The sequence below is a fragment of the Nycticebus coucang genome, chromosome X (assembly GCF_027406575.1).
Source record: "Nycticebus coucang isolate mNycCou1 chromosome X, mNycCou1.pri, whole genome shotgun sequence".
Taxonomy (NCBI): domain Eukaryota; kingdom Metazoa; phylum Chordata; class Mammalia; order Primates; family Lorisidae; genus Nycticebus; species Nycticebus coucang.
Genome location: NC_069804.1, coordinates 171,392,036 through 171,406,142, shown reverse-complemented (window position 1 = coordinate 171,406,142; position 14,107 = coordinate 171,392,036). Strand labels below are relative to the sequence as shown.

Below are 14,107 nucleotides of genomic sequence, written 5' to 3'. Positions count from 1 at the left end.
TTGTCTAAAACTACAATTTCTGTGCCATAACCACTCTCATATTTCTCTCACTCTGTTCCTCCCATTGTCTGTTTAGACCCAGCTTCCAAGGATTTCACCATTGTTAATTTTATTTCTTATTGGTTACCTTGCCTTTATGTAGTTCTTTTGCTAACCTCTCTTCGAATACCTTTTTCAAATGTGTCATCTCTTTCAAGTAGGATCCTGGCACAGAGATACGATAAAGTTTTACTTAACTGTATCAGCACTGAACACCTATTAAACTTCTCTTTCCCTTAAAACTTCTAAATGATAGTAAGAGCCAACATGCACTTATTCAAGATGCAGGAATTCTTTTTCCCTCTGAGTCTTCTTATCCTTAACATAGTACCTGACACAGAGCTGGTACTCATCAAAAGTGTGCTGAAATAATTTTGTTAATGTATCAATTAGTTCAAGTTAATTCAAATTCTGAAATTAATGCTTGGATAAAGATCTTCTGATATTTTATATGAACCATTCTAATTTATGGTGAACACTCAACTTCAGTGGTAATTTAAGAAATGGAAATTAAAATAGCAATAGTATAATATTCAACACCTATTAAATTAACATATTTAAACCAGAGCATCAAATCCGTATATTGTAGCAAAGCTATATCCTCATATATTTCTGGTAGCTGTATAAATTCGTGTAGCCCATTCAAAAAGCAATATGGCAAAATGTATCAAGAATAATAAAAATGACCCACTAATCCCACTCTTGGGGATTTATCCTAAGGAAATATTGAGAAGGAAAATGCCATATGCTCAAAGATGCTCAATGAAGCATTATTTATAACAGCAACCTTGGAAATTACCTCGAATGCCCAACACTGGAGAACTTAAAGCCCATTCCACTGCATCAAACAGATGGAACCCTTTGATTGCCATCAAAACATTTCCTTTCTGTAGAGGTGGCAACAAAGAGAAAACTGTTTCACATATTAAAAGAAATGGTGGACAAAAAAAGAAAGAGAAGGAAAGGGCTTTTAAGAGCTGAAATGTAGCCCTCCCCATTCATACGTTGAAGTTCTAACCTGCAGTACCTCAGACTGTAATTGTATTTGGAGATAAAGCCTTTAAAGAGGCAATCAAGGTAAAATGAGATCTTAAGGGTGGGTTGCCAGCCAAATAACTGGTGTCTTTATGAGATGATAAAATTTGTGCACAGAGACACAAGACACATGGAAACACAGAGGGAGGACCATGTGAGGACAGAGGGAGAAGGCAGCCACATATAAGTCAAGGAGAGATGTCTCTGAAGACATTGATCCTGCCAACACCTTGATCTCAGTATTCCATCTGTTAGAACTGTGAAGAAATAATTTTCTTGTGTCTGTACTTCCTAATCTATAGTATTTTCTTATGGAAGCCCCACAAAACCAATACAAATGTAAAATTCACAATGGTGAGAGCACTAAACCTGCTGGGTGTGTGTATACAAGAGTGTGTGTGAATGTATGCATATGTGTACATATGTGTGTGTACAACTGCACACCCCAACAAAGAAAGACAAAAAGTGAATATGCAAAAATATAATGCACTAATTCTATGGTCCCCACCCTCAGGCAGCAGACTGGTACTGCTCCATGGCCTGTTAGGAACCAGGCCACACAGCAGGAGGTGAGCAGTGAGTAGGTGAGTGAAGTGTTCTGTATTTACAGCCATTCCTCATCATTCACATCATTACCTGAGCTCTGCCTCCTGTCATATCAGCAGCAGCATTAGATTCCATGAAATCTAATAGGAGCATGAACCCTACTGCAAACTGTCCATGTGAAGGACAGTTGGGTGCTCCTTAAGAGAATCTAATGCCTGCTGAACTGACCTGGAGATGTAATGAACTAGAATCATCTTGAAACCATGCCCCTCACTGGAAAAATTGTATTCCATGAAACCGACCCCTTCTGCCAAAATGGTTGAGGAACACTGCACTAATTAGCTGTGGTAGAGGGAATTAGTTACCTTATAAAATGCTGTGATATCTACATTTATCCAATAAAAAAAGAAGCCACAGTGATAGAAAGTTTTGTTGAAACTCTGGTTCTATTAGGACATGAGTATTATGAGAATATTTCTCCAAATTGGAGGGAAAGAATGTGCATTGCATGTTTGAATGTGGCAGAGTTGGAGAGAAACAGACTTGGTGGCAGCAGATTATGAGCCTATGAATAAATGTGTCCTAAATTCTCCTTCCCCCACTTTGTATCATGAGTGCTGATCTAGCGAATGACTAAAACATGGAAAATTAATTTGGTGAGTTATTGATAATAACTTTTTCTCCTGAAGATGGATTTTTCATGCCTGGAACCAGTTGAATAATTCATACTATTGAACCACGGCTCCACAGCTGCGCCTCTATCCCTGCTTAACAACACTTTCATCCATCCCTAGAGAATCCTGCATGGCTGCCTGCTTCTTCAGACCTCTTCACCTGACACATCATGTCCCCAGCTTCTCCACCTACAGCTTCAGCCTTTGCAAACCAAATCTAACCTCAAGCAGGAAGTGGTACACAGTGCTGAGATATCTCAGCCAGGTACATCATTGTGAGTGAACCCCTAACCTTATGCCACAGTCATCTCTCATAATTGGATCTTTGTCTTCTTTGTGCCTAGAGCTATATATTAATAATGTATCAGGTACTTCAACCCTCTCAGAGGCACCTGTCTTATTCTAGTCAATACCCAGAAACAGAGTCCAATCTCTGAATCTCAAACTAGAATTTGTGATGTTGCTACCTGCAGCAGTGGCATTCTATCTGATGTCACTGTCACCATCTCTGGAATTGCTCCTGATGCCTATCACCACCACCAAATTTATGTGAGGGCCTCTTGCATCTAAAAACAATTCAATTCTGTGCTCTAAAAATGCAAATGCATGAGGTCCATACCCTCTTTGTTGGAGGTAAGTTCTAAGAACCTGAATTTTACAAGCTTCCTGTATTCTTCTGAAAAACTCCAAAATTCAAGAATCATTGCTCTATATAATAGCTGAAAAGACTTTCCTAAGATTCAAATCTGACCACTTCACTTCACTGCTTTAAAACTTCAAAGTCGTCATTCTTCTTAGGTTTACGTACAAACTGCTTAAGGCACCTGACAAAGCCTTCCAGGACATGACTATTGTTAGCTTGTCCACATTTATCTATTACTGTTCCAGTAATTGGAACAGTAAGATCCAATTACTGATCTAGTAATGCCCAATTGCTGGCAGTTTTCTCTACCCACTGTGCTGTTACAATCCTCCATACCCCGTCCATGCCTGTCTAGCTTGATGAATTCTTCAAAACCATGCTCAAGCATCTTGTACCAACCCTATAAACCCTACACACACAGAGACACACACACACATACACACACACACACACCTACACAGTGGCCAGAGTTAACTGCTCTTTCTCTATCATTATTCCAGACCTCATTTTGCTGTTGCATTTACCTTAAAGAAACTGTATTTGAATGAGTTGGATATAAACCTTCTTCGAATTGGGATCCCTGAAAGTGATGAACTGGTATTGCAAGGCACATAGGCCCTTCTCCATGAAATTATGAAAGAGAATTTTCCAGACATGCCAAGAGATTCTGAAATTCAGATAGCAGACAGTTTCAGAACCCCAGCATGACTCAATCCGAATAAGACATCCCCCAGGAATATCATAATTTACTTCACTAAAGTTAATAGGAAGGAGAAAATTCTGAAAGCAGCCAGATGCAAGAAATCCATTTCCTACAAAGGGAAGAATATTAGAATGACTATAGATCTCTTAGATGAAACTTTTCAAGCCAGAAGAGGGTGGTCATCGACTTTTGATCTCTTAAAGCAAAATAACTTTCAACCCCAGATCCTGTATCCAGCTAAACTGAGTTTCATTTATGATGGAGAAATTAAATACTTTAATGACATTCATATGTTGAAGAAATTTGCCATAACCAAACCAGCTCTTCAGGATTTTCTCAGACCTATCCTCCATAATGACCAGCCCAATCCTCTACAACAAAAGTAAATGCACTCAGAAACTTTTGATCAAACTCCAACTTCCACACTGGCAAAAGGATTAAAAATGTCCACTGGACTTTTGAAAAACTCAATACCCAAAATATTACCAGACTTATCAATATTCTCCATTAATGTGAACAGTTTAAACTGTCCTCTAAAGAGGCACAGGTTAGCTGACTGGATACAAAGACTCAGGCCAGATATTTGCTGCAAACAAGAGTCACATCTTACCTTAAAAGATAAATATAGACTCAGGGTGAATGGATGGTCATCCATATTTCAGGCAAATGGTAATCAGAAAAAAACAGGTGTTGCAATTCTATTTGTAGACACAATAGGCTTTAAACCAACAAAAGTAAGGAGGGACAAGAATGGTCACTTCATATTTGTTAAGGGTAATACTCAATATGATGAGACTTCAATTATTCATATCTATGCACCCAACCAGAATGCACCTCAATTTATAAGAGAAACTCTAATAGACATGAGCAACTTGATTTCCTCCAGCTTCATAATAGTCGGAGATTTTGACACTCCTTTGTCAGTGTTGCATAGATCCTCCAATAAGAAGCTGAGCAAAGAAATTTTAGATTTAAATCTAACCATCCAACATTTGGATTTAGCAGACATCTACAGAACATTTCATCCCAACAAAACTGAATACACATACTTCTCATCAGCCCACGGAACATACTCCAAAATTGATCACATCTTAGGTCACAAGTCTAACCTCAGTAATTTAAAGGAATAGAAATTATTCCTTGCATCTTCTCAGACCACCAAGGAATAAAAGTTGAACTCAGTAACAACAGGAATCTGCATACTCATACAAAAACATGGAAGTTAAATAACCTTATGCTGAATGATAGCTGGGTCAGAGATAAGATTAAGAAGGAAATTGCCAAATTTTTGGAACAAAATGACAATGAAGACACAAATTATCAGAACCTATGGGATACCGCAAAGGCAGTCCTAAAAGGGAAATTTATAGCACTGCAAGCCTTCCTCAGGAGAATGGAAAGAGAGGAAGTTAGCAACAGGAAAAGGAAAAACATTCCAACCCCAAACCCAGTAGAAGAAAAGAAATAACCAAATTAGAGCAGAATTAAATGAAATTGAAAATAAAAGAATTACACAACAGATCAATAACTCAAAAAGTTGTTTTTTGAAAAGGTCAATAAAATAGATAAACCTTAGGCTAACCTAACCAGGAACAAAAGAGTAAAATCTCTAATCTCATCAATCAGAAATGAAAAAGACGAAATAACAACAGACTCCTCAGAAATTCAAAAAAACCTTACTGAATATTACAAGAAACTTTATTCTCAGAAATATGAAAATCTGAAGGAAATTGACTAATACTTGGAAGCACGTCACCTTCCAAGACTTAGCCAGAATCAAGTGGAAAGGTTGAAAAGGCCAATATCAAGTTCTGAAATAGCATCAACCATACAAAATCTCCCTAAAAAGAAAAGCCCGAGACCAGATGGCTTCACATCAGAATTCTACCAAACCTTTAAGGGGGAACTAGTACCTATATTATTCAACCTGTTCCAAAATGTAGAAAAAGAAGGAAGACTACCCAACACGTTCTATGAAGCAAACATCACACTGATCCCTAAACCAGGGAAAGACCCAACAAGAAAAGAAAATTATAGACCAATAACACTAATGAATATAGATGCAAAAATACTCAACAAGATCCTAACAAACAGAATCCAGCAACACATCAAACAAATTATACATCATGACCAAGTCGGTTTTATCCCAGGGTCTCAAGACTGGTTCAATATACATAAATCTATAAGTATAATTCAGCATATAAACAAATTAAAAAAAAGACCATGTGATTCTCTCAATTGATGCAGAAAAAGCTTTTGATAATATCCAGCATCACTTCATGATCTGAACACTTAAGAAAATTTTTATAGAAGGGACATTTCTTAAATTGATAGAGGCCATCTACAGCAAACCAGTGAATGGAGTTAAATTGAAATCATTTCCACTCAGATCAGGAACCAGACAAGGCTGCCCATTGTCTCCACTGCTCTTTAATGTTGTAATAAAAGTTTTAGCCACCACAATTAGGGAAGAAAAGGCGATCAAGGGTATCCATATAGGGTCAGAAGAGATCAAACTTTCGCTCTTCACAGATGATATGATTGTATATCTGGAAAACACCAGGGATTCTACTACAAAACTCTTAGAAGTGATCAAGGAATACAGCAGCGTCTGAGGTTACAAAATCAACATTCATAAATTGGTAGCCTTTATATATATCAACAATAGTCAAGCTGAAAAAACAGTTAAGGACTCTATTCCATTCACAGTAGTCCCAAAGAAGATGAAATATTTGGGAATTTATCTAAAAAGGACGTGAAAGATCTCTATAAAGAGAACTATGAAACTCTAAGAAAAGAAATAGCTGAAGATGTTAACAAACAGAAAAACATACAATGCTCAAGGCTGGGAAGAATCAACATTGTTAAAATGTCCATACTACCCAAAGCAATATACAATTTTAATGCAATCCCTATTAAAGCTCCACTGTCATACTTTAAAGATCTTGAAAAAATAATACTTCATTTTATATGGAATCAGAAAAAACCTCGCATAGCCAAGACGTTACTCAGAAATAAAAACAAAACAGGAGGAATCACGCTACCGGACCTCAGACTATACTATAAATTGATAGTGCTCAAAGCAGCATGGTACTGGCACAAAAACAGAAAAGTAGATGTCTGGGCCAGAATAGAGAACCAAGAGATGAATCCAGCTACTCACTGTTATTTGATCTTTGACAAGCCAATTAAAAACATTCAGTGGGGAAATGATTCCCTATTTAACAAATGGTGCTGGGTGAACTGGCTGGCAACCTGTAGAAGACTGAAACTGGACCCACACCTTTCACCATTAACTAAGATAGACTCTCACGGGATTAAAGATTTAAACTTAAGACACGAAACTATAAAAATACTAGAAGAGAGTGCAGGGAAAACCCTTGAAGAAACCGGTCTGGGCGAGTATTTTATGAGGAGGACCCCCCGGGCAATTGAAGCAGCTTCAAAAATACACTACTGGGACCTGATCAAACTAAAAAGCTTCTGCACAACCAAGAACACAGTAAGTAAAGCAAGCAAGCAGCCCTCAGAATGGAAGAAGATATTTGCAGGTTATGTCTCGGACCAGAATTCACAGAGAACTCAAACGTATACGCAAGAGAACAAGTGATCCCATCACAGGCTGGGCAAGGAAGTTGAAGAGAAACTTCTCTGAAGAAGACAGGCACACGGCCTACAGACATATGAAAAAATGCTCACCATCTTTAATCATCAGAGAAATGCAAATCAAAACTACTTTCAGTAAGATTAGCCCATATCACAAAATCCCAAGACCAGAGATGTTGGCCTGGATGTGGAGAAAAGGGAACACTTCTGCACTGCTTGTGGGAATGCAAATTAATGCATTCCTTTTGGAAAGATGTTTGGAGAACATTTAGAGATCTAAAAATAGATCTGCCATTCAATCCTATAATTCCTCTACTAAGTATATACCAGAAGACCAAAAATCACATTATAACAACGATATTTGTGGGCGGCACCTGTGGCTCAAGGAGTAGGGCACTGGTCCCATATGCTGGAGGTGGTGGGTTCAAACCCAGCCCTGGCCAAAAACCACAAAAAAAAAAAAAAAAAAAAGATATTCGTACAGGAATGTTTATTGCAGCCCAATTCATAATTGCTAAGTCATGGAAAAAGCCCAAGTGTCCATCGATCTACGAATGGATTAATAAACTGTGATATATGTACACCATGGAATATTATGCAGCCTTAAAGAAAGATGGAGACTTTACCTCTTTCATGTTGACATGGATGGAGCTGGAACATATTCTTCTTAGTAAAGTATCTCAAGAATGGAAGAAAAAGTATCCAATGTACTCAGCCCTACTGTGAAACTAATTTATGGCTTTCACATGAAAGCTATAACCCAGTTATAACCTAAGAATATGGGGAAGGGGGAGAGGGAGGGGATGGAGGGGGGAGGATGGGCCGAGGGAGAATGATTGGTGGGATTACACCTGTGGTGCATCTTACAAGGGTACATGTGAAACTTAGTAAATGTAAAATATAAATGTCTTAACACAATAACTAAGAAAATGCCAGGAAGGCTATGTTAACCAGTGTGACGAAAATGTGTCAAATGGTCTATAAAACCAGTGTATGGTGCCCCATGATCACATTAATGTACATAGCTATGATTTAATAATTAAAAATAAATAAATAATAAAAAATAAAAAACGAAACTGTATTTGTTTTATTTATACATCTCTTCCACCTATCTCCCATCACTACCCCACCCTCCTCCAGACTATAAGTTCTTGGAAGGCAAGGATTCTTAATAATAGTTTTTTTTTTAATGTTATTAACCATTATAACACTGCTTAATAATCTCCATACTCAAGAGAATCAGTTCTCAACTTGTGAGTTGCAACCCCTTTGGTAGTCAAACGACCCCTTCGCAGGGGTCACCTAAATACATCCTTCATATCAGATATTTACATTATAATTCATAACAGTAGCAAAATTACAGTTATGAAGTAGCAATGAAAATAATTTTATGGTTGGGGATCACCACAACATGAGGAACTGTATTAAAGGGTTGCAGCATTAGGAAGGTTGAGAACCACTGCTCAAGAGTGTCTAGCGCATGATAGCTGCTCTATAAATGTTGACCAGAACTCAGTTGCACTCCTTAAAGCACCCACATTCCAGCAAAACTGTTTTGCCCACTAATCCTTCTTACCTTCTGACATCCATGCATGGTGCTTCAGTGCTCACGAAGTCCACATATTCCACATGGCAAAATTTGATTCATTTTGCAAGTTCTTTTTCCAGTGCATAACTTGTCTCCTTGTACTTCTCCCCAGTCATTGTGATTAGTATGTTCTGTTTAACATCACAGTTAGTCAAGGGCCAGTAGTTTAACTTAACATCACATGTTCTGGTCTTTAGCTAAAACAGTAACTGCTACATAGTATATGTTAAACAGTTATTGTATCACTAACTGGCCATGAATTCTGTGTTCTTTTGGAAAAGTCCTGAAATCTCACTTGATCAGAAACCTAAAAATGGCTTCCTTTGTTCAGCAAAGGCTAAAAACATGTGACATTAATTTCAAAATATATTTCTTTCCACTGTCAGTTCCTGATCAGATATTTCAAAGGGATCCATAGTTGTAGTATTTGACAATTCTCAGAAACAAAAATTAGTTCCAAGACTTCATAGTACCCAGGCCGCCATCAGGAAGTACAAATACTCTTTCTGCTTTAAAAACTGATGCTTTTAGGTATTGTCTTGTGCTCTTTGAAAATTAAGGTAAACTATGAAACTTTATTTAGTTTGTCTCACACTAGAAGTACTTTAGAATGAAAAGAAAAGGGGGAGAAGGAAGTCAGTTAAGATTTGATTGAGCTCCTACTATGTCCTCATTGTAACTCAACAATACGTGATACTATCCCCCTGCATGTGAGGAAAAGACTGCAGTGTTACCTATTCCTACTTTAGAAATTTAAAAAATTTCTTATTATCACTCAATTCATAAGGAGGAGTCAAGGTTCAAATCCAAGTCTGACAGCCACTAACACTATACACTTTCCAGTAAACCAATTGCATCACCTTCCTTGGAGCTCTTAGTTATTTTCCCAGTATAAGTAAAAATAATGAAGATAAATTGTGAGAAAAAACTTTTGAATCAAAGAGGTTGATATCAGGGCTTGCATGTCTATGTTTTCACCTTTGTATCTGTATGATTCATGCAACAAATAAATATTGAAGAGTCTCTGTATAAACCACCGACTTGGGAGCTGGGAGTATAGCGAGTTCAGTGATAGGCATATTCTCTGTCCTTGGAGACTTTGCATTTGAGGACATGAAGACTTGAAAAAATAATTACAAGACAGGGTTTTTTTTTTTTTTTAACCATTTGCAGTGAAGGCTACAAAAGAAAAGACCAAGGTGATTTGAACCATAGAAAGCGGACTTGGTCTCCTTTGAATGTCAAAGAAATTTTCCCCGAGGATCTGCTTTTGCATAAGATATGAAGGATGACAAAAGGACCAACTAGGCAAAGGAGGTTAGAAAGAGAGCATTACAGACACTAAGAATAGCATGCGAAGATCCTTGGAGGCAGGAAAGGGCATAGGGTTCTTAGAGAAACCAAAGAAGCCCAAAAGGCAAATAAAGGTAAACAAAGAACTAAGATTTTTCATTCTTAGCCTGTGTATTGCTAAGCTGATCCAAGTCAGCACTGGGTGCAGCTACATAAAAATGAATCCCTTTTTTAGTTTCAAAAAAAAAAAAAAAACTAAACTAACAACAACAAAAAATAATGCCAGGGATAGCTCAGCTGATAAAATTAGCAACAAACAGGTATGTGCCATGATTCATTTATCCTGGAAACCAAACCTCAACCACGTGGCAGAGGATCCCAGGCTGTTTATCCACATCCATGAGTCATCAAAATCATCCTGTCATTCCAGGGAACATCCAGACTCTGCCTCAATATTTTTGAATGAAAACTGCTCAACTTCTTTCTCATCATATCTTAAAAAAAAAAAATCTACTCTGAGTATCTGTCACCCAAACTCAACCTAAAAGGGTCACTCTGTCTAGTTCTGGGTGAATGAACTATTCTGTTGAAAATTTCTATTTAGTCATGAATGGTGGAATGCAAACTATTGCTTTCTCCATCTCAGTGTCCAATAAAACAGGGAAATCATCACAGTGCTAGCTTATGAGGGTTGTAGTATAAGCTGAAGTTGATCAAATCCTCAGGAAAGTCATCATGAAAGAACACATTTGGATAAGTTAAAGTGGTAAGTCAAGGTCCAACACCAGAACAAGCTGTGTAGCCTTTCAGGCCAACTGACTTCCAATTCTTATTCTTAAAATATAATGTGAAATGAATTTTATAAATTAACATGACATGAGTGATCATTTCTTCTTAAAATTCAAAAGAGAAATTAATTTAAATATTGCTCTACTTAATGTGCACAATTAGCAAAGTTTTGGAATGGTCCCAAGTGACAGTTTCAATCTTAGCTCTTCGAATAAAAGCAGACATATTTTTAGACAGTAGAAATGACTAAGATGTAAGTGGCTTGCAGTTAAAGTAATTGCATATCTGGTGGTGGTAAGTGAATTACAGGAGTGACAAATGCTGGCACTTAAATAATTTGAGGCAAACAACGTCTCCCTTCTGCACCGAGCAGATTCAAATGAGCAGAAGTCAATAAAACATCTGCCTCATTTATTCTGCTCTTGCCTACATAGCTGAGGCCCAGTTCCCAGTTTGAGTTAAAGTTTTCCAAGCATGCAGTATAGGCAGAAGTGCCCTCCAACAACTATTTGAAAAATGGCAGCATGTCAAGACTTTTATTTCTGTCAGATGAAAGTATCATCAAACCTAAAATATTTAAGCTTAACAAAAGTCTTTTTTCATGTTTCAATGGAAAAAGAACTTATATTTAAGAAATATTAAGAATATGATTCATGTCTTGGGCAGTAATGATACAGGCTTCTGTGTTTGGTCCTCAAACATGACAACCCCCAGTTGTACTGAGCTGCTAGGAAACCCTATCAGTGAGCTCATGGGAGCTGAAAATCTTTATCACACCTCCAACTCACGAAGAAAAAAATGGTTGTAACAGGTGTCTCTAGGAAAGCTCTTCCTTGGTGGGCTCAATACAGAAACAAATGAGAAAGTCCTTGAAGCAGTATTTGGCAAATATGGATGAATAGTGGAAGTGCTTTTGATGAAATTTTGAGAACCAACAAATCAGGAGGGTTTGCTTTTATTGCCTTTGAAATTCCAGCAGATGCAAAGGATGCAGCCGGAGACATGAATGGAAAATCTTTACATGGAAAAGCCATCAAAGGGAGTCAAGAGTGAAACATACCACCAAACCATCATTTGAAAGTGGTAGACATGGACCACCTCCACCCACAAGGAGCAGAGGCCCTCCAAGAGGACTAAGGTTGGAAAAGGAGGAAGTGGAGGAACCAGGGGACCTCCCTCTCAGGGAGGGCATATGGATGATAGTGGCTATTCACAAATTTTAACACAAGTTCTTACAGGGGACCACTCCCAGTAAAGGAGTGGGAGGACCACCACCTTAAAAAGGGGGTCCTCCTTCTAAAAGAATTGTTCCTACATGAAGCAGCTTACAGCAGCAGTGGAATGGGAAGAAGAATTCTTGTATCACATGGAAGAGATAGTTATGGAGGCCCACCTGGAAGGCAGCCCCTGCCCTTTCATACAGATGTTCATTTGTCCCCAAGAGATGATGGTTATTGTGCTAAAGCCAGCTATTCAAGCAGACATTACCTAAGTTCTTGAGATGCAAGAGATCATGCACCACCACCAAGAGATTACACTGACTGTGATTATGGTCATTCCAGTTCATGTGATGACTTATACATCCAGGGTGCTGTAGTAAAAGATGGGTATGGCTGTGATCATGACTATTCAGATCATCCAAGTGGAGATTCATATGACAGTTATGGTAACTCTCCACTACATGAGGGCCCCTGTCATCTTATGGTGGAAGCAGTCACTATGATGATTACAGCAGCTCACATGATGGGTCAAGACAGTTACTCAAGTAGTTGAAGTGATCTCTACTCAAGTGGTCATGATCGGGTTGGAAGACAAGAAAGAGGGGGTGTCCTCCATGTGATTCCTACAGCAGTTTAGGCCACAAAGCACCAAGAGGTGGTGGCTGTGGAGGAAGCCAATCTGACAGAGGGGGAGGCAGAAGCAGATACTAGAAACAAACAAAACTTTGGACCAAAATCCCTGTTCAAAGAAACAAACAAAAAGTGGAAGCTATTGTTATGACTATCCAAGGACTACTAAAAGGAAAAATTCTGTTATATTTTCTAAAATTCCTGTTAAGTCCCCTTCCATAATTTGTATGTTCTTGTGAGGAGAAAAGTAAAAAGTGTTTAATTTTATTTGACTTTATGACATTGCTTTCAACAAGCAAATGTTAAATGTTGAGACTTAACTTGTTCTACAAGTGTTGTAATTTTCTAGGTAAAAGTGTCCCTAAAGGCCACTTCCTATCTGATTTTTCCCAGTAAATGAGGCAAGCAATTCACAGACATCTAGCCATCTAAAAGGGAGAGATGAATCATTCTGCCTATACAAACAAGCTAGCTTTTAGAGGGTGATTGAGGTATGCTACTCTTAGGATTTCCGGGTATCTTCAAACTGAAATCTCAATGTTCTCAGTATGAAAAGCCTGAGAATAGATGCCTATGTAAAGGAAAGTGCTATTCACCCGGTAAACCCAAAACAAATGGGAAAAAAAAAAGAATACCATTCAAATGCCACATGCTTTCCCCTCTGCCTGGATGCTTGGCATTGCTAACTCTCCATGCCAGCATCCTTCCTACCCTTCAAGATCATCTCAAATTCTCCTTGTCATTCAACCCCTTTTCAACTCCTGTCTTGGTTACTTTCCCCTTCCCTTGCTTTCTATTACCCTGGATTACAGTCTAGTGCTTATCACTCTGTTCCTTTAGCTATATTGGGGCACATCTGTCCTCCCTTGTAAATTATAAGGTCCTGGAAGACAAGAGCCAGGATCTCAAGCCTACCTCCAATACCTGGAATAGTTTTGGGTACATAGCATTATTTAATAGAGGTTTTTGAACTAAATACCAGAATTTAAAACCTTCTTTAAGTCAATTAGCATGAGATTTTTGAAGTAATACTTTGAAGACTTATTGTGTCAACATGTATAGTGAAGAAACTATTTTTGAACCATCCAACTGACCCTCTGAGTTAGAAACCAGTCAGCCATGGTGCAACTATGCACCAGCATAAAACTAGGAGTCTATATTCCTGAGTCTCTGTCAATCATGTTCTCCTAGAAGGTCCCCAGCTGCTATGTTTGACAAATTCATGGTTGGATAAGTCTAGGGACTGTTGCCTTGCCCATCTGGTAAACAGAACAGTGGTGATAAAGAAAAGACAATCCTTAATTTCTGAAGACATTTCTGGTTGGTGGGGGGAGCAAGTAC

General features: G+C 38.1%; 1 pseudogene; it reads left to right on the top strand.

Moving 5' to 3' along the window:
* Window positions 1-10,186: 10,186 nt before the first annotated feature.
* On the top strand, window positions 10,187-12,847 carry LOC128577085 (RNA-binding motif protein, X chromosome-like; annotated as a pseudogene).
* Window positions 12,848-14,107: the final 1,260 nt, after the last annotated feature.